Here is a 21,994-nt window from a genome sequence, read left to right on the forward strand (position 1 = left end):
ATAGGCGTTGTGACTTTCACAACCCCTATAGGTGAGTAAGACCACCCTCCCTGACCCCCCCCCCCATTTACTGGGGTAAGACCCTATTGCGCTTCTTTTCCACAGTTTTTCCTCTGAGGGATCCCGGGCAGGACAGGTCGGCTCACCTCCAGTAGTTCCGCTGCCAGGGCCCTAGCGACTTCAGCTGGTAGAGCCTCCAAGGCGGGATCAGTGACATCTTTCTCCTCCATGACAACAGGCAAGGTCGTCGCAGGCAGGGCATCAGGTGTCGCTGCAGCATCCTCGGCTGATGACGACAGTGGTGCGGCCTGATCCTTCTCGGCCGGTTGTGGAAGTATTGCGGCCTGGTCTGGTCTGGCCGTTGGGGTTGAGGTTGCACCCTGATCCACGGCTGAAGCAGGCATCAGGTCACGGCTGGTGGTCGACTCTAGCTGGTGCTCTCCAGTGGTGCGGCACTCTCGCTCCACCACCCCAAGCGGCATCAGCAATGGGATCTGGGTGGCTACCTCCTGGACTGGCACTGGTCGTGCGGCCCGACTCTCATGGGCCCGCACCGCCACAGCTAAGTCCCGCAGCTCCGCACGCCACTCCATCATTTTCCGGAGTGACTGCGCTCGCGTCCGAACGCGGAACTGAGTGAGCTCCCAGTCCAGCCAGGCGGCAGTGCCTGGCTCCAGGTCGCCGGACTCCTGCTCCCCTCGGGCAGACATCTTTCCCCTCCGGCATCCAGAAATTTGTTTTTGCAGAGTTCCGGTGTCTCTGCCTTGGCCGTCCTCTTAAATCCTGGACACTCCCTAGGGGCGGGGAGTTCAGGTTTCGAGCCTTTTTACTGTTGGCGCAGCAATTTTACAGTCCAGAAAATGGCGACAAGTTGAAATTTGGGCGGTAAAGTCCAAAAAGGCGTGCTGTCACCCGTTTTGGCGGGTCTAGTCTGAATTCTGCCGACTACGCCAGTTTTTAAAAGCTGTTGTGCCCCGGGACAGCTGAGCTGCTCAGATCCGGCCAGGTTGTGGCTCTAGGGGTTGCGGATCCGGGGGCACCATCGATCAGTTTTAAATGAAAAATAAAAATAAAATAAAAGTCCGACTACGCCACTCGCGGTTTGCGGCCAGGGATGATAGGGCCGCCGCTGCAGGTTCCCACTGGGGACAATAGTTAGGGGCAGTGTGGATGGTGGAGCTCTCCATGAGCAGGGCTTTTCCCCAGGGGTAGGTGAAGGGCCAACTTGGAGGCACAGCGCAACGAAGCAGTCCAGACAGAGAGTGCAGTTTGATGATTTTTACTCACTGGATTTACGCCCTGGGGAAGTACTAGATCTCAGGTGTGCCCGTGTCCTGATGCCTGCCAACCTGGTGACACTCTCCACCTGTGCACTCTGGTATATGTGGGTCCTCCCTGGCGTGGAGCACTTGGAGGTCCTCCTGGCATCTGGGTCCTGCCGCAGGCAGCTTGGACTATTTAAGGGAATATGTCCCGGTTCCTCTTTGCTGCTGATGCCTCTGAATTTAGTGGTGGCAGATGAGTCCTTCAAAAGTGACGCCCTGGTAAAACCAGGTAGTCATGCAGTACAGGCCCCCGCACAACACCTCTTCCACACAGGGTTACACCAGCCGACAAAATCCTAGTCACCCCCTTCAGGGAAGGACAGACACACCAGTGGGCGGGACCAGGCAGATGGAGAACACCCACCTAGGGGTCTGGAGAGCCCGGGGCGGGAAAAGCAGTGAGTGTAGTTTTGGAGTTGAGTTGGAGTGCAAGTTGACAGGCATCAGGGTTGGGCCCTGGCGTGCTGGCTAGGTGGCAGACAATGGCCAGTGTCAGCAGGAGACGGGAAGACGGCTGCCGGAGATCCGAGGTGTACCGGGGCAGGATTGTAGCCCACCGCTACCGACAACGGAGGAGCAGTGATATTAAAAATGAAGGAATAGAGAGGTGTCTGTATTTAAAATAAAAAAATAAAAAAAAAAATAAAAAAAAAAAATATATATATATATATATATATATATATATATATATATATACACATCTCATATTTGTAATAAGAACGTATAAAAATGGAAAAAATAAAATGCAACAGAACTCAGGAATCAGTGAAAAAACTCCTGGAAGGTGTCATTAGCAATAAAATGACAAAAAAATCACTGGGTTTTTAATGCACACTATATTGCCGTAGAGAAAGCATACTCCGATAAGGAGCGGTTTCATAGAAAGAGAAAAGAACTGCTAGGGCGCATGCGTGAGAGAGGTGATAGAAGTTCAAGAAGCCAAGGGGTGATAAGAGTTCACAACCGTGGAAACCATACTCAGCGCACCTGCGCTAGGCATGCAGGGAACGAAGTTATTCTATTCCAGCGGCAATGTATGCAAGGAGCAGAACGAAGTATACCGCACATGGTTTACGGTTATTCGCACTAATAGGAGAGTATAAGAGATGAAAAGAATGATGAAGGGGACTGGAGGAATACAGGGGGTAGATAAGGAAACGCGGTAGAAATGAATATTAAAACCATTATCCTATGGAAATATACAGAACAGCGACTGTTTTAAAAACATACAACATAATGTGTGAATATAAATATAATAAAATATCTGTTCTATAAAACCAAAATAAATATTAATATTGAATATAAAAACCACATGAAAAACCCTTTCAGCGGTCAGACCTCCATATAGGGAACTTGGAATAGATAAAAATGATACACTATGAATAATGGGGGGTAAAAACAGATTAATAAAACAAATCAGTGACCTCATTTAGACCTAAAGGTTTCAACGTATTTAATTTATGGATCCAGAAGGTCTCTTTTCTGCTCAGGGTTTCCATTCTATTAGGGACATTAGTGGCTATCTGTTCTATTGGTGTGATGTTGAAAACCATCTCTTTGCTGTGTTTGAGAGTACAGTGCTTAGAGAGCCCGTGGAGCATATAGCCTATTTTTACATTGTGCCTGTGTGAGTTTAAACTGTTGTGGAGAGCTTGGCTGGTTCTCCATATGTATTGTTTCCCACAAACACAGTCCACTAGATATATAACAAAGTCCGATTGGCATGTTAGGCGGCTTCTAATGGGGACATTTTCTGAGCCCCCCCTGGGAGCAAAAAGTGGTCCTTTTATGACAAATACTCTTACAACAGAGACCATTTTTAAAACCACATCTATAGGAGCCAGTTATATTGGCTGTTTTTTTCTTAACCAGAGGTGCTTTTAACCTACTAGGAGCTACAATGTTTTTAATGGTCGGTGCCCTCCTGAAAGTAACCCCTGGACGAGCAGGTAACATGTTTTTAAGGATGGGGTCACCCAATAATATCCCCCAGTGCCTGGAGAAAATGTTCCTGATGGTCATGTTATCGCTGCTGTAAGTGGTAATGAAATTAGTAGAAAAATTGTTTTTTCCAGCAGCATCAATAGTCCTTCTAGCGCCCAAATTCGATGAGGTTTTTTTGGGTTTTAACATGTCTATTTGTTTCAAATTTACTGTTTCCGGATACGCTTTTTTTTTATCAAATTCATTTATTCTCAATGAAGCGATCCGTCAGTAGCCCAACCTATTCCTTGAAATCAACATCTAGGGTACAATTTCTCCTAATTCGCTTGTACTGGTTCTAGGTGTCACATTGACCCCTCTAGCCCTAAAACCCTGGAAGGGACGAGGGAACACCTTGCTAGAATCAGGTTACAAATAGAAAAAATCAGGAACAAAAGGGCATTACTGTCACCCGTTTTAAATGGTACACTAGGAGATAATGACATCATACAAGACAAAGATTTCATTGATTTAATGGATCTGTCCACCCATGACGACTACATTCCCCTCCCTGCAGCACAGAATGCAGCACAGAATGTGGTCAGTGCATCTGACATGCCCAAGGGATAACACCAATAAAGAAACACCCTTGGTCCCCTTTTTGCCCCCAGTTAAGAGTCAGAAAGGTGGTATGATTACGGATTTTTTTATACCAAAATCCACCAAAAAGAGAAAAAATACAGTAGAGTCCGAGCAGGGCACAAGCACAAGCAAAAAGGAAAAAAGGGTTGCCTGACCAGCGAAATTGATACCAATAAGTCCCCCAGCAACATCTCCAACCCCTCTGACCATATTTTAAATGAAGGAGAATTAAGGGTATTAAATAAGGGTCTATCATTTTGCCCATCTTACAGATCCAAGGATTTTGACATATTTCTGGACGTACAGAGCTATATAAGGAAGCTCACTTTAAAGAGGCATTTTCTATTAAAAGGGGATGTTGCCCCTGCCTCCACAGAAGAAACTAACCCCTTTTGCTATACCATTGTTAAACCAAAATCTAGATTCTACCCCACGGAGAGTAAAGGGCCTTTTATTAAAACTTTCAGTGATCTAATACTAGCAGATCTAAAGGAGGTCATGAGCAGCAGAAGGAAACTTAAATACAATCTTAGGCCTAAAACACATTTCCGCAAAAAAAAGTACGTGTCTTACGGTCCGTTTTTCGGGTCCATGTTCCGTTTTTTAGGGGCGTTTCTCCGGTACGTATGGCATCCGTGTGATGGCATATGCGAGCCGTGTGTGCGTGTAGAATGTCCGTATTGACATAAAATACGTACGTGTGCAGTCCGTGTGCCGTCCGTTTTTCAAGATCCGTATTTTCACACAAATAACCTTGTAAAGGCTACTTTACACACTGCGATATCGGTCCCGATATCGCTAGTGTGGGTACCTGCCCCCATCTGTTGTGCGATACGGGCAAATCGCTGCCCGTGCCGCACAACATCGCGCAGACCCGTCACACATACTTACCTGCCCGGCGACATCGCTGTGACCGGCGAACCGCCTCCTTTCTAAGGGGGCGGTCCGTGCGGCGTCACAGCGACATCACTGAGCGACCGCCCAATAGCAATGACGAAGACAGCGAGGAGTTGCCAGCTTTAAATGCACCATTTGTAGAGAATGGTAGTGTTAGAACCAATGTGTCCACTTCTGGTCTACAAGTGAGGAATCAGTTTAAAGATTATTTTAGTTTAAATCGCCATAGTCATGTATAAATTTGACATTGTTATAGTTTTTTATCACTTGGTTACATAAGCACAAACACATATGTAATACAAAAGATAAAATGACCATACATAGGTATAATTTGTGGGGGTTTTTGTTGGTTGGTTGTGTTTGTGGTACCAATAAGCTATTGTGATTTTACTTTATTGCTATAAAATCAGGTTTTTTTGTTTTGCAAGTAACAGTACTACTGAATGTACATGACTAATAAAAATATGGCAAATTGGATTTGTAAAAATTAGTCCAGATTTTTTATTGAACCTATGTATGTATGTTATCTTTTGCAAAACACCCTGTATTCTATTATTTTTTTTACAGAATTTTGTCAGGGACATTAGCCCATACAAAACACCATACTTTATTATGCAATAATGTCACGCAAACATAATTTGTTTGACACTATTGGAATACAAGTATGGGGCCAGACCATATGCAGATACTGCATAGTGCATGGGTCCTCAATTCCAGTCCTCAAGGGCCGCCAACAGTGCATGTTTTCAGGATTTCCTTAGTATTGCACAGGTGATAATTTAATCACCTGCACAGTTGATGATTCCAACACCCATGCAATGCTAAGGAAATCCTGAAAAAATGCACTGTTGGCGGCCCTCGAGGACTGGAGTTGGGGAACCCTGGCATAGTGGCTGGATTTTTAATAATAAAGGTGTCTGAATGTTAGTGTAGTGGTTTATGTGCATGCATTTTTTCCCTAAACCCAGTTTTTTCTAATGGATGGTCCAAACAACATGTCCAGAGCAAGGCAACATTCTAACAGGCAGGTATTGTTTTTGAAGTGATAGAGTAATTGCTATTGAATTTTTTGAAAGGAAAACACAAATATGACCCCATGCATATAGAGTAAGTATTGTGTTACATTTTGAATTGTTTTCCAACCAGCAATACCCTAGAAAACATACCAAAATGTAAAATAATAAATACAATATCACATTATGATTCAACTAAATCCTCTAGGCTACTGATGCTTTCCTGTGTAGTCTCCATTGCATTGACACCTACAGAATATGTTTGCTGCACAACACTAGATGTTGTAGTCAGTGTCTGATCAGTGTTTCCACTAGTAACAGTTGTTGTACTTGGAACAAATAATGATGCAGTTGTTTGAGCAGATGGAAGACCAAGTGTAAGTGGTACATATTGATGTGTTGGAAGAGGCTGAGTATGTGTATATGTGAAGTTAGTTGGGTAAGTCTGATGTTGAAAGTACTGTTGTTGTGGATTATTAGGAACATGGTAGGATGTTGTTTGTTGAAACATTTGAGGTAGTCTATGAACATTACTAACAATACTAGGATAGTTAACAGAGGTTTGCATTGGTGTTATCACGGCCAGGTGGACGGGCAGACCCAGGAGGTGGATCCACTGGGCCGAACTCCTAGATGGTAGTAGAGAGTCCGGTAGCTGGAACACTATAAACAGCAGAACAGTCCGTGCACACGAGTATAGCGGAGAAGTCCCTGGGACCACGGAGTCACGGGTGGTAGTCCGGGTGACGCAGCTCAGGTTCGGAAGCCGAGATGATGTCAGGCGGGGTCCGGAACCTTTAGAGCGAGATGACGGGTCACCGCAGGGATCCGAGATGGTGCGGACTGTCAGGATGGCAGATGGACAGCGTTCGGGGTTCAGGATACGGCAGGACTGGATGGCGAGGCAGGCACGGCTCTACAAGAGAGATAGGTGAGTATATCACAAAAACACCAGGAGACCTGACTCCTAGCTTAGGAAACACGAAGATCAGGCCCCGCCCCCTTGGACAATAACCCCCTTTATACCCTGTACCTGTTTAGCCTCATTTCCTGTTAATGGACGCTGGCCCTTTAAGAAAGGGTCAGTGACCGCGCGCGCGCCCTAATGCGCATGCGCGCCGCCCGGGTGCCAGAAGCCAGGGAAGGAAGCTGAGAGGAGGACGCAGGGGAGCCGGCCAGGGCCTGGGAAGCCGTCGGGCGCCGGGATCGGAGACCAGGGGGCCTGGGAAGGACGGGCACCGGAGGCTGGAGAGCGGGGAGTGTGGCAGGTGAGCCGGGGAGCAGGGTGAGGACCCGGGGAGCGGAACCGAGGACCCGGGGAGCGTGACAGTACCCCCCCCCCCACGCCCCCCTCCCCGCAACCGGGACATGAAGGCACGGATCAGAGGAGTGCCCACGTTCTCCCTGGGCTCCCAGGACCTATCCTCAGGACCATACCCTTCCCAGTCCACCAGGAAGAACTGTCGACCTCGTACGGTCTTCATGGCCACGATATCCCTTACCGCATAGATGTCGTCATCGGCAATAGGTGGAGGAGCTGGACTGGCAGCAGCGGAGAAGGGACCAAGGACAACCGGCTTGAGCAGGGAGACGTGGAATGAGTTGGGTATCCTCATCGTGGCCGGGAGCTGTAGCTTGTAGGAGACCTCATTGATCTTGTTGAGGACTTTAAACGGCCCAATGTAGCGAGGACCCAGCTTGTATGATGGTATCTTCAGGCGGACGTACTGGGAAGCAAGCCAGACGAGATCTCCAGGAGAGAAACACGGAGGGTCCAGACGTTTCTTGTCTGCGTGTCTTTTCATCCGCAGGGAAGCACGCCCAAGGGACGCTTTGACAGAGTCCCAAATGGTTGCAAAGTCACGGGCTACTGTATCTGCAGCAGGGACATCCGAAGAAGGGGATACAGGCAATGGGATGGAAGGCTGAAGTCCGTAAACGACATGGAAGGGAGAGCTGGAGGACGACTCACTGATGTGGTGGTTGTGGGAGAATTCAGCCCAAGGAAGAAGAGCGAGATAGAAAAAGTAGTTCAGCTCACCCTTCCTAAAGTCCAGGTCAGGATCGGTGTTGGTGCACGGAGCTGCCCTGGCCTCAGGCAGAATACAGACAAGGAAACTAGAGTATGATCTCCAGCACTTCAAAGAAGGTTAAAAATATTTATTGAGGTTCTATTAAAAAAGATCCATCGATCATGGAAACATAGACAAGAAAAAGGATATATATAAGATAAAAAATACCAAAAATTAGTACAGATAAAAACGAAACATATATATAATACAATACAAAAAATACATTCAGTTATATTGCAAAATGAGATCCTGCCGAACATTAAGACCTAGGGGTTGGCGTGTAGCTAGTTTAAAAATCCAGTAAGATTCACGATTTAGTATAGTTCTATGATAATCTCCACCTCTGGCTGATTTGAAAACTCTCTCATTTTGCAATATAACTGAATGTTATTTTTTGTATTGTATTATATATATGTTTCGTTTTTATCTGTACTAATTTTTGGTATTTTTTATCTTATGTATATCCTTTTTCTTGTCTATCTGTGCACGCACCTATATGCACCTGTTCACTTTACTTGGGTGTTTCATACATGCATTTTTTCAGGTGCCTGCTATAGAGACTTTTCTACTAGCAATTACTGGAAATTGTTTCCAGGTTCCTTTCCATTCCAAGTGAGACTTTTCAGTATATCTGTGTGCACATTAGACATGTAAGTGCAATCCTTGAATAAGGCTCTATTAGCTGAAACATGTTGGATTTCTCTTAATGTGTCCCCCCTCACTGTTTCCATGATCGATGGATCTTTTTTAATAGAACCTCAATAAATATTTTTAACCTTCTTTGAAGTGCTGGAGATCATACTCTAGTTTCCAAGGAAGAAGAGCGGACCAGTCGTCGTGATGGGCGTTAACATAGTGACGTAAGAAAGAGGTCAAGATTTGATTGACCCTCTCTACCTGGCCATTAGACTGAGGATGGTATGCAGATGAAAAGTCCAGAGTCACTCCCAGATGTTTACAGAGAGCCCTCCAGAAGCGGGAGGTGAACTGAGTTCCTCTGTCGGATACGATGTGTAATGGAAAGCCATGCAAGCGGAAGATGTGTTGTATATAGGCATCCGCGAGTTCCTGAGCAGAGGGCAGTCCAGCCATAGGGACGAAATGGGCCATTTTAGAGAACCGGTCTACCACGACCCATATGACTGTGTGTCCGGAGGACAATGGCAAGTCCGTAATAAAGTCCATTGCTATGTGTTGCCACGGAACTGAGGGTATCGGCAGAGGCAGAAGACGGCCATATGGGAGGTGTTTGGGCGTCTTGTTCCTGGCACAAGAGGAACAGGCGGATACAAAAGCAGCGACGTCCGTGCGAAGGGATGGCCACCAATAATGACGTACAATCGCACCCCATGTCTTTTTCTGACCAGCATGACCGGCTGTTTTCGAGGCATGACCCTAGTGTAACACTTTTTCCCTGTCAACCTCGGAGACATAGGTCTTCCCGGGCGGTATCTGGGCCAGGGTGACAGGGGCCACCGGAATGATTTTACTAGGACAAATGATGGGTTGGGTAGTCTCTTCCTCCTGCTCCATGGGCATGAAAGACCTGGACAAGGCATCAGCGCGTACATTCTTGTCCGCGGGTCGGAAGTGAAGCTGGAAATCAAACCTGGCAAAGAATAGGGACCACCTGGCTTGCCGTGGGTTCAGACGCTGAGCGGACCGTAGGTATTCCAAGTTCTTGTGGTCCGTGTAAATAATCACGGGGTACACTGCACCTTCCAGGAGGTAGCGCCATTCCTCCAAAGCCAGTTTGACTGCCAAGAGCTCTCGGTCACCGATGGTGTAGTTGCGTTCAGGCGCTGAGAAGCTCTTGGAGAAGAATCCGCAAGTCACCATCTTCCCGGAGGAGGACTTTTGCATGAGCACTGCTCCGGCTCCTGAGGAGGAGGCATCCACCTCCAAGGTGAACTGGCGGTTTAACTCCGGACGGTGGAGTACAGGAGAGGAAGCAAAAGCCCGCTTCAGAGAGCCAAACGCGGCGTCAGCCGCAGGTGACCAGTCCTTTGGATTAGCCTCCTTCTTAGTCAAAGCGGAGAGAGGAGCAGTCAAGGCAGAGAAGTGAGGGATAAACTGGCGGTAGTAGTTGGCGAATCCCAGGAAGCGTTGGATTGCCTTCAGTCCAGAAGGAGGAGGCCAGTTGAGAATGGCGGAGACCTTCTTGGGATCCATCTGCAGTCCAGTATCAGAGATGATGTACCCCAGAAAGGGGAGAGAAGACTGCTCAAAGACACACTTCTCATACTTTGCGTACAGACGATTCTCTCTCAGTCTTTGTAGAACCAGCTGTACGTTTTCTCTGTGGGTTTGGAGGTCCGGAAAGAAGACAAGGATGTCATCTAGATACACTACCACACAGATGTAGAGAAGGTCCCGGAACACGTCATTCACCAGTTCTTGAAAGACGGCAGGAGCGTTACACAGGCCGAAGGGCATCACGCAGTATTCATAATGTCCATCGCGCGTATTGAACGCGGTTTTCCATTCGTCACCAGAGCGGATGCGTACCAGATTGTAAGCACCCCGAAGATCCAGCTTGGTGAACACACGAGCTCCTCTAAGCCGGTCAAACAATTCGGGAATGAGCGGCAGAGGGTACTTGTTTTTTACGGTGATTTGATTCAGACCCCGGTAGTCTATGCATGGGCGTAAGTCGCCCTCTTTCTTCTTGACAAAGAAGAAACCTGCTCCAGCAGGAGAGGAGGATCTCCGAATGAACCCCCTTGCCAGGCTCTCTGAGATGTAAGCAGACATGGCCCTTGTTTCGGCTGGAGATAAAGGATATATGCGTCCTCGTGGTGGTGTTGTTCCTGGGAGCAGGTCGATGGCACAATCGTATGGACGATGTGGCGGCAGTACCTCGGATTCCTTTTTATCAAAGACATCTGCAAAGGACCAATAGGCCGAGGGCAGCCCCGGTAGGTTCTCTGGAACCGGAGGTCGTCGGATGGGTTGTATGGACTTTAGGCACCTCTCATGACACGAAGAGCCCCATCGGGTGATTTCGCCAGTGCCCCAGCTAACTGATGGTTCATGTGTCCGCAACCATGGCAGTCCCAGCAGGATCTGGTGGGACATGTGTGGGAGAACGTAGAAAGCGATGTTCTCGGTGTGAAGGGCACCGATACGCAGTTCGACCGGCCTGGTGATCCAGGAGATGGTGTCAGAGAGGGGTCTCCCATCCACCGAGGCAATCACTAGGGGCTTGTCGAGTGGAATAACAGGCACCCGGTACTTGTCCACCGTGGCCTGCTGGATGAAATTGCCTGCTGCCCCGGAATCGAGGTAGGCATCAGCCGTGAACCGCGTCTCTCCCGTTGTCACTTGCACTGTCCATGTAACTGGGTCAGAGAGAGTCCCAGCACCTAGGGTGGCCTCTCCTACCAACCCTAGGCTTTGGAGTTTCCCGGCCTCTCTGGACAGGAGCGTAGCAGGTGTGTGCCCTCACCGCAGTAAAAGCAGAGACCCTTGGCGAGCCGCTCTGCTCGACGTTGTTCAGACTGACGCACTCGGTCGATCTGCATGGGCTCGTGGACGGGAGCCCCAGCTGTCGATGACTGAAGTACGGAGGGTTTCTGCGGAGGAGAGGAATGCCGTACTGGACGTCTCTCACGGGACACTTCCTTGGATCGCTCCTGAAAGCGAATGTCCACTCGAGTCGCTAAGGCAATCAGGGCATCCAGGGTGGTCGGTACGTCACGACCCGCCAGCTCGTCTTTAATTCGCCCTGAGAGTCCTTCCCAGAAGGCGGCGGTTAGAGCCTCGTTGTTCCACCCGAGTTCTGAGGCCAGGGTGCGAAACCGGATCGCGTATTGACCCACCGTCAGAGTCCCCTGACGTAACCGGAGAAGAGACGAAGCAGACGCGGAGGCGCGTCCGGGCTCATCAAAAGTACCACGGAATGCCTGCAGGAAGTCCTGGATGTTCGTGGTCACAGGATCCCCCTTCTCCCACAAGGGGTTCATCCACGCCAGTGCCTCACCCTCTAGATGGGACATGATGAAGGCGACCTTGGCTTGGTCGGAGGCAAACAAATGCGGCAGCTGCGTGAAATGGAGGGAGCATTGGTTTAAGAATCCCCTGCAGGTCTTGGGGTCTCCGGCGTACCGGGGTGGTGAAGCCAACCGAAGTCTGGTGGTATCTGAAGAAGTCGCCACAGGAGCTGGATCCGTGGATTGACTAGTGGAAGCCCGGGATGTTGAAGTCGTAACTGCCGTTTGTAGCGTGTTCAGGCGGGCGTCCACAGAAGACATGAATTGCAGCATGCGGGTCTGGACTTCACGCTGGCGTTGGAGTTCCTCCTGTACGGCTGCTAGTGCTGCAGCGGGATCCATGGCCTGATCTTACTGTCACGGCCAGGTGGACGGGCAGACCCAGGAGGTGGATCCACTGGGCCGAACTCCTAGATGGTAGTAGAGAGTCCGGTAGCTGGAACACTATAAACAGCAGAACAGTCCGTGCACACGAGTATAGCGGAGAAGTCCCTGGGACCACGGAGTCACGGGTGGTAGTCCGGGTGACGCAGCTCAGGTTCGGAAGCCGAGATGATGTCAGGCGGGGTCCGGAACCTTTGGAGCGAGATGACGGGTCACCGCAGGGATCCGAGATGGTGCGGACTGTCAGGATGGCAGATGGACAGCGTTCGGGGTTCAGGATACGGCAGGACTGGATGGCGAGGCAGGCACGGCTCTACAAGAGAGATAGGTGAGTATATCACAAAAACACCAGGAGACCTGACTCCTAGCTTAGGAAACACGAAGATCAGGCCCCGCCCCCTTGGACAATAACCCCCTTTATACCCTGTACCTGTTTAGCCTCATTTCCTGTTAATGGACGCTGGCCCTTTAAGAAAGGGTCAGTGACCGCGCGCGCGCCCTAATGCGCATGCGCGCCGCCCGGGTGCCAGAAGCCAGGGAAGGAAGCTGAGAGGAGGACGCAGGGGAGCCAGCCAGGGCCTGGGAAGCCGTCGGGCGCCGGGATCGGAGACCAGGGGGCCTGGGAAGGACGGGCACCGGAGGCTGGAGAGCGGGGAGCGTGGCAGGTGAGCCGGGGAGCGGGGGTGAGGACCCGGGGAGCGGAACCGAGGACCCGGGGAGCGTGACAGGTGTCTGTTGAGATGGCCTTTGTGTCATTAATGTACCTGTTTGGTGTGGGACAATTGTTGGCCTAATTTGTACATCACTTCCCATAGAAGAAGATGGACACTGTATATGTGTTTGTTTCACTACAGGATTTAGTTGAAAATTAGAGTAATGTTCATCAGTTTGTGTTTCCACAGTTTATTGGGTTGTGTTTGTGTGTGGACCACGTGGATTGGCTCTCCATTGCTCTATCACTTCAAAACAATATATGGGTTCTGGCTCACGTTGGGTAGCAGATATTAGTGTTATTAAGGACGCCCTCAATCTGTCCTGCCTATCAGGTGCAACCAATGCAAGAGAGGGAGAAAGGGAGCGGCAAAATCTCTCTCCATCACTCTCTGGTATCAGTGAATTCATCATGTGTATTATTCTGGTATCAATGGTATCTGGCAGGGAACGTAAATCTTCATAACGCCTATGTCTGCGACCACGGATAGATTGGGCTACTGTGCGCATGGTATTAGTTGTTATTCTTGGCTGTGTGCCTGCATGTTGCTGTGGACTACTCTCTGCAAGAACTGGTGAAGGGCCACTTTGTTGCCCTGTAGACTGGCCTGGAGTTACATTAGTGGATTGACTTCTTCCCAAATCAGAGGACATTTCTTCTGCGTCTGGCTGGCTGTTGTTGGGGATTGTTTGTGGTTGATATGAGGTAGGCTCCATCTCGGAAGCAGAGGTCGCTGTTAATACTGCTGACTGGGCTTCCTCACTATCTTCTAGATTATCCTCTGTACTTTGAAGAAAGAAAAAAAAAAAATTAATGTGTGCATTTCCAAAAAAACCCGCCATGTGATGTAATGGTTTAAACTTATTTTGGTACTTCCATAATGGGCATGAGGAAGGTGAGTCTTTCATAATGGACATATTTTTTCTTTTTGGCTGCAGCAGCTGTGGTTGCCACTGGGTTATATTCTCTTCTGAACTGGTCACGTGCTGAGCGCCATCGCCGTTTAACAAGATCCACTGTTTAACCCCTTAACGACCGCGGGCCGTAAAATTACGTCCTAAATGACATAATCTTACTGCCCGCGGTCCTCCGGCGGCAGCATGCCGCGATCGGCACACATCTCAGCTGATTTTCACAGCTGAGATGTGTGCCTGCTAGGCACGAGCAGAATCGTTATCTGCTCGTGCCGATTAACCCCTTATATGGCGCTGTCAATACATGACAGCGCCATTATAAGCGCAATCGCGGTAAAGTTTTTACTTACCGCCGAAACCGGAAGTCACGTGACGCGATCACGTGACTCCCGATAGTTGTCATGGTAGTACAGGGTCATGTGATGACTCCTGTACTACACATGAATTGGTTTCACTTTCGCTGTGCCCGGGGCACAGCAAAAGAGAAAGACAGCGTATCTGCTGTTTACAGCCTTCCAGCTGTGATCAGCAGATACTGCAGAGCGATCGGAATGCTGATCGCAATAGCCCCCTAGGGGGACTAGTAAAATAAAAAAAAAAAGTAAAAAAATAAGTTTTAAAAAATTAAAAAAAAACAAAAAAACCTAAAAGTTCAAATCACCCCCCATTCGCCCCATTGAAAATTAAAGGGTTAAAAAAATAAAAAATATACACACATTTGGTATCGCCGCGTTCAGAAACGCCCGATCTATCAAAATATAAAATCAATTAATCTGATCAGTAAACGGCGTAGCGGCAAAAAAAATCCAAACGCCAAAACGACGTTTTTTTGTCGCCACAACTTTTGCGCAAAATGCAATAAGAGGCGATCAAAACGTAGCATCTGCGCAAAAATGGTACCGTTAAAAACGTCAGCTCGAGACGCAAAAAATAAGCCGTCATTGAGCCTAAGATCCCGAAAAATGAGAACGCTACGGGTCACGGAATATGGCGTAAAACGTGCGCCACTTTTTTCGGACAAACTTCCGATTTTTTTTTAACCCCTTATATAAAAGTAAACCTATACATGTTTGGTGTCTACGAACTCGCACTGACCTGAGGCATCACACCCACACATCAGTTTTACCATATAGTGAACACAGTGAATAAAATATCTCAAAAACCATAGTGCTATCGCACTTTTTTTGCAATTTTTCAGCATTTGGAATTTTTTTGCCATTTTCTAGTACACAATATGGTAAAACTGATGGTTTCATTTAAAAGTACAGCTCGTTCCGCAAAAAATGAGCCCTCACATGACCATATTGACTGAAAAATAAAAAAGTTACGTCTCTCAGAAAAAGAATGGCGAAAAAAAAAAACGGAAAGCGAAAAATCGGCCGGTCGTGAAAGGGTTAAAAACAAAACATTGTATAATAAGGGCACAAATTATAACAATTGAACAATAAAAAAACAAGAAAACATTATTCTTGTATTGCAGCAATTTAAATAAATTGGAACACACATCCATGTGTATGAAAACAACAACCCATGACACTCATATAGTGACATAATAACACAATAAGCATGACAAAGTAAACAAGATCTCCAGTAAAAAGATTAAACCACTGTATAATCATTTATCTCCTTTTTTACTTACAAAAATGAAAAAAAAAATCCTTCAGTAAGCCATGAGAAACAAAATGTCTATAAACCCATGAAGTGCCATATGTTCCTCAAAGATTTTCCATTATACACTACACATTACTGTTACTATTCCAGACATGGTGACACCAAGGGACATGCATAATAAACCAAACATAGAAATACAACTCAAAATGTATAGACATTTCACAGCACATGTACAATAGAAAATAGCACATAATTGAACACAAAAATATAAATCAAACATGTTTAATTGTTGCTTGACCACCCTGAAATGCCTTTTGTACATGCATAAAATGCTTTGCAGGCCACATATACACATGCTGACATTACTAGAAAACTGCAATGAATAGTTCAAAAGGCCAAAAAACTACACTCTCCTGTTTGTGAGTCTCCAGTGTAGCTCAAAATGAGTCAGGCCCATTAATACATGCCAAACAAACTATACAAATATAGATATAATCTGCCTACAGAATGAGCACATGTAGGTAAAGACAGAAGCAATGCAAATATCTGGACTCACCATATCTATTTTTCCTTCCAGGGGTACATTGAGACCATCCATTCCTAGTTCCTAGGGTAGACTAGCTCTGCCACAGACATCCATGCTCGTTCCACCATTAACCTGTCATGGTAGCCATCAACATGTGTGTCCCACAGCTCTGGATGCCTCTCTACTTCTCCAATCAGCCTCTCTGTATCGATTCTGGGCGCCATGGTCAGTACCTGTGTTGTTCTCTGTGCACAAAGTTCCCCTGCAGTGAGAGGACCGGTGCCCAGCTGCTGTCTGGCGTGTAAATGAGACAGGAAATGTATGTTTGGCGCCAGAATTAATGGCCATCAATTGACCTGATAGATTGGTAACAAGTTTATCAGATTTTGTGATGAAAAACGGACATGGACGATACGTGCTGAACACGGACATACTCTGTGTGCGGTCCGTGCAGGCACGGACCCATAGACTAAAGCGGGTCCGTGCCTGCGTGCTGCCGGCCAAAAACGGACATGTCGTCCGGGTAGAAAAGCGCACACATGTACTTACCACACAGACACACGTTTCGTGTGATTTTACGTGTGTGTGCCATCTACCATTGAATAACATAGGTCTCCGTGTCTACGTGTCTCCGGTACGTGCAAATATGTACCGCACACGTACAAATTAAACAGATGTGTGTTGCGGGTCTTACAAATGCTGAAAGAATAGCCCTGAATGATCTGAGGGAAAATCCCAATATTATCATACGGGCAGCTGACAAGGGGGAGAGGGGGATTGTGATTCAAAATAGAATTGATTATCTTAAAGAGGCGTCCAGAAGAATACTATCGGATCCTTTGTACTATGAGACAGTAAGCAAAAATAGTTATGAATCACCCGTTTTAACTTATAAGATTTTAATACAAAAAGCGGTGGACCTAAATATTTTAAACCCATCTGAAAATAAATTTCTACAAATTAAGGACCCAAGCATGGCATTTTTCTATCACTTGCCAAAAATCCATAAAAATCTGGTTAACCCCCCGGGAAAGCCCATTATATCAGGCATATGTCGCGGGCGGGGAGGACACCGCCGCTGTGCTCGCTAACGCTTGGGTCCGGCGCTGCTGTGGCTGCTGCTTGGTGGCTCGAGCGGTGGGCCGGATCCGGGGACTCGAGCGGCGCTCCTCGCCTGTGAGTGAAAAGGGGTGGTTGGTTTTGGGGGATTTAGTCCGTGACGCCACCTACGGGTTGTGGTGAAGATGGGCACCACCGCTGCTGGTGACGGGGATCCCGGGAGTGATGGTAGGGAGCAGCTGGGATGTTGTTTTCCCCCTCCGTGGGTAGGGGTCGGTGGTCCCGGGGCCCGGTGGTGTGACGGGGAGGCAGGGTTGGTGAGGTGCAGGGTTGCAGGGACAGCGCGGCGCGGTGCCGGATGGCACGGGCGTACTCACTCAGTAAGAGATGCACAACGTCCTCGGTAAACCAAATGGCTGGATGGACGGGTCGCGCAGCTGGCTGCAGTGTCTCTCCTCGGACAGGTGATGGCAGCTGTCATTCCCTGCACCTTTGTGTACTTGTTTTGACTACGATGGATCCCCAACGGTAGTCTGCTCCCCGGTGTATGGATGCCGGAGGAGCCCGTTTGCCCACAGGCGCTGGCCCTTGGGTCTCTAGCCTTAGGCGGTAGCCTTCTAACGGGTCTTTGGCTGTTAGGAAACCCCTGGGGTTCCTGTCACACTCGGATTTGACTGTTGACGGCGGCTCCAAGCCTAGCCGGGGTCCGATGGCCCTACCTGTATGTGCTGGCTTCACTTCGCTCCCCGGTCGGTACCGGCGGGCCAACGCCCGACCCCGGTCCTACGGTTCCGCGTTGATTCACCACTCCTGCAGACAGCCACCACCATCTGCCAACCTTGTTGTCAGTGCCTGGGCCACAAACCCAGGCACTCTCCACTTGACTCCTCTCACTTCAACCTCCTCAACTAAACTGTCTATTTTTCCCGCCTCCAGGCCTGAGAACTCCTCGGTGGGTGGGGCCAACAGCTTGGCTCCACTTTACCTGGTGTGGACATCAGACCCTGGAGGGAGGCAACAAGGATTTTATGTTTGGCTAATGTTGCTGTCTAGTGGGGATGGGGGTGTATGTGTGTTACCTGTGACGACCTGGCTAGTCCAGGGTGGCACACATAGATTCTCTGACGGCAAATTTAGCAAATTATATTGACCAACTCATGCAACCACATGTCTCCAATTTAAAAAGCCACCTTAGGGATTCAGCCCACCTTATTGATTTTATAAAAAATATTTCATGGAAGGACTATATATTTCTCACTATAGATGTGGCATCCCTGTATTCCAACATCCATCACCATCTAGGGCTTTTTTGTTTCTCATATTTCCTAGAAAACGACAGCAGAATCCCGCAGCCCCAGAGAGATTTTCGTTTGGAGGGGATGAGCTTTATTCTTAACAATAATTATTTTACTTTTGAGGGCAAACTGTACCATCAGCACCTTTGTACCACTCGGATCCGTGCACGCCCTGCGGGTGGTGGCTCAAGCCTCTCACGGACCCGGGGGTCACGTCGCTCTGCAAGGGAGTTGGCGCTACACGCGGGGGTTTGGGGTGTTTGGATTTGAGGTGATAGTTCGTGACGCCACCCACGGGTCGTGGTGATTGTGGACACCACTGCTGCGGTGAAGGTGTAGGGGCCCCCGGGAGCGGTGTAGTAGCGCAGCTAGGTGTTGACCCCTCCGTAGGTAGGGGATGTTGGTTGTCGCGGGCGGGGAGGAGGGTGTCAGCACACCGCGCTCACCCCTTCTGCTCGGGTCCGGCAGTTGCTCCTGGTGGCTCGAGCCGTGGGCCGGATCCCGGGGTGTCTCAAGCGACACTCCTCGCCCGTGAGTGAAAGGGGGTGTTTGTTGGGTGTGGGGATTGTTATAGTTCGTGACGCCACCCACGGTTGTGGTGATTGCACCACCGCTGCTCAGTGTGGGGGTCCCGGGGATGGTGATGCGGAGCAGCCAGGTGTTGTGTTGCCCCTCCGTGGGTAGGGGTTGGTGATCCCGGGCCCGGTGATGAGATGTGAAGTGTAGGGCCTGGAGGGCGCAGGGGCGCGGGGGCAGCGCTGTGCCTTGCGGCACTATGGTACTCACTCAGCCTGACACACGGACACAGTTTGTACGGTAAACCAACGGCTGGTAGGACGGTCCCACAGACGTCTGCACCTGCACTCCCGGTAGGTAACGGTGACGTTTCTCTTCCTTGCACCTATGTTGTCTGATGGTAGCGGTGGATTCCCTCCGGTTACCCGCTCCCCGACTGCAATCTGGGCCGGAGGAGCTCTACACTTTGCCCGCAGGCGCTGGCCCTGGGGAAACTTGTGCCTTGGCGGTGGCGGTGTCTCCCCGGTAATGGTCGGGCTGTTGCCGTCAATCGGGACTTGGTTGCTGGGGGATCTGCGTCCCCGTCACTGACGGACTTGGCAAATCTGGCGACTCCTAGCCTTGCCGGGGTCCGAGAGGCCCCTGCCCTGGTGCTGACTGTCCTTCGGAACACTGCTCCAGACCACCGGGCACACAGCCAACGGGGTCCTTCCAGGAACTTCCAAACGGTCCCCCTCCAAACAGTCACCGCCGTCGCTGACCTTGCTGTTCTAGCCCTACACACAGCTGGGCTCTCAGGCTTTGCACACTCTCTGCGCTGTCACCACTTCTTGCTTTCCTCCTTTACTCCTTTTCTTTCCTCCACTTTCACTTCTTGGTTGTTTACTCTAGCCCCTGCCTGGGCTACTCCTCACTCCTTTCACTTCCTCCTCCCTGACAGTTCTCCTCTCTCAAGCTCTCCCCTGAGCTATCTGCCTGGTTACTTCCTGCCTCCAGTGTTGTGAGCTCCTCGGTGGGCGGAGCCAACCGCCTGGCCCACCCCCTGGTGTGCATCAACAGACTCCTGGAGCAAGGCAACAAAGATTTCTGGTTAGTAGATGTGCCTACCTGGAGTGTGGGGTGTGGTGGTGTTGTGACCTGTGTCCCCTGGCTTGCCCAGGGCGACACATTCCCCCTTAGCAAAATGCAGACCGTCCGCGGGCTGCCGTCCTACACCGGTTTTATTTTTCTGTAAAAGGGGATAACAAGGGTTAATCAAACATCAATAACATTTTTAATCAAAAACTCTTCCCAAGACGGGAGGCACATTTACTTTAACGTTGCAACGGTATACGGTCACGGTTTCCGCTCTCTCCCACCCAAGCAACCTGGCCCTGATGCTGCCCCTAAAGCCCAGGCAGCACCCCTTGACCCACAGTCCAGCACAAGTTACCCGAGCGGGATCTGTCCTTCCCCTCCAGAGGGTAGCCACCGGTTCCTTTGGTGGCTGGGCCCTGGCCTGCTCTGCTCAGGGCCCTCCCTCCAACCTGCCTCTCCGGAGGCGGTATTGCGGAAACGGTAACGGTACCCAACATATTTACAAGCCACTTAACGTTTGTGGTTGCCCTGCAGAGTTCACGGGCTTGTCCATGGATAGTTCCCATGCAAATAAACTTAAACGGTCCCCACGGGGACAACGGTGCCGGCTCCAGCCGGTTACAAATCACACGGTGAATCAGGTGAAAACTCGGTTCAATCAGTGTTTTTCCATTTTTCAAAACTTTCAACTTTTTCAAACAAACACACAACCTTTTACATTTGCGGGTCCCTCTTACTCATAGAACGGTCTCCCTGTACCTAAGTGGGGGTCTACCTAGGTTGGAACGGGTGGACCTTCGGGGCCCGGTGTCAGTGGTGCTAGGCAGTGGGGTAGAGGGAACAATCGGTTCCTCCTCCCTGCTATAGTGTGGAGCAGGCGGAGGTGCAGGGGGACTGGGTACAGGTTCATCCCTGGGCACTGGCATTGGTTCTGGCTCACGGTTAACCGCTTCCACTACTTCTTCATCCACGGGTTGTGGGAACAGTATCACTGGAAGTATCACCGCGCCGTTCTGTGTAGGCCAGTTTGCTGGGAAGTCACCCATTACCGTGTGGATTACCTCTGCTGCCTTTTCCACTGGTGGAGGAACCGGTACTTCAGCCTCTGCTTTCAACGCTGGGGGGCATTTTTTTAGATGGTCCCGGGAAACTGTGGCTAGGGTGTCCCCTTGGTCACGACTGATCTGGTAAGTCTTCCCGTCTCCCCATTCCGTGGGTTGTATAACATAAGGGACTTGCTCCCACTGATCATCCAGCTTGTGGGTTTTCCTCTTCCGTTTCAGCACCACATCCCCTGGCTGGAAAGGACCTGCGGGTGCCTTCTGGTTGAACCGGTGCTCCTGCTGCTCTCGGCTTCGACTGAGGTTTTTCTCTACATACTCCTGGATTTGCCGGTACTGGGCCCTCCTCCGACTCTCCCACTCTGCCATCGAAGGGAGTGCTTCCGGAGCTTCCAACCCCATCTCCAGATCCACCGGCAGGCGGCCAGGCCGAGCCCTCATCAGATACGCTGGGGTGCACTTTGTCGAGCTGGTTGGGATATTATTGTACATGTCGACCAAGTCGGGTAACTTTTCCGGCCACATGTTCCGTTCTTCCAGCGGTAGCGTCTTGAGGAGCCCCAGGACCAAGTGATTCATTTTCTCGCACATGCCGTTGGTTTGGGCGTGGTACGGAGTGGTCCGGATCTTCTTGCAGCCGTACAACTGGCAGAATTCGTGAAACACCTCTGCTTCAAAAGCCGGGCCTTGGTCAGTCAGCACCTTCTCGGGGTACCCATGAGGTCGGCAGAAATAAGCCTGGAACGCACGAGCAGCAGTTCGACCAGTCAGGTCCTTGACGGGGACTACCACAATAAATCTTGAGTAGTGGTCTACCATGGTCAATGCGTAGGTGTACCCACTTCGGCTAGGGGTGAGCTTAACATGGTCTAGGGCGACCAGTTCCAGCGGCTGATGGGTGACGATGGGATGTAACGGTGCCCTCTGGCTAGTCTCGTCCTTTCTCCTCAGCGTACAAGGACCGCACTCTCGGCA

Source organism: Anomaloglossus baeobatrachus, chromosome 12 (assembly GCF_048569485.1).
Source record: "Anomaloglossus baeobatrachus isolate aAnoBae1 chromosome 12, aAnoBae1.hap1, whole genome shotgun sequence".
NCBI lineage: Eukaryota > Metazoa > Chordata > Amphibia > Anura > Aromobatidae > Anomaloglossus > Anomaloglossus baeobatrachus.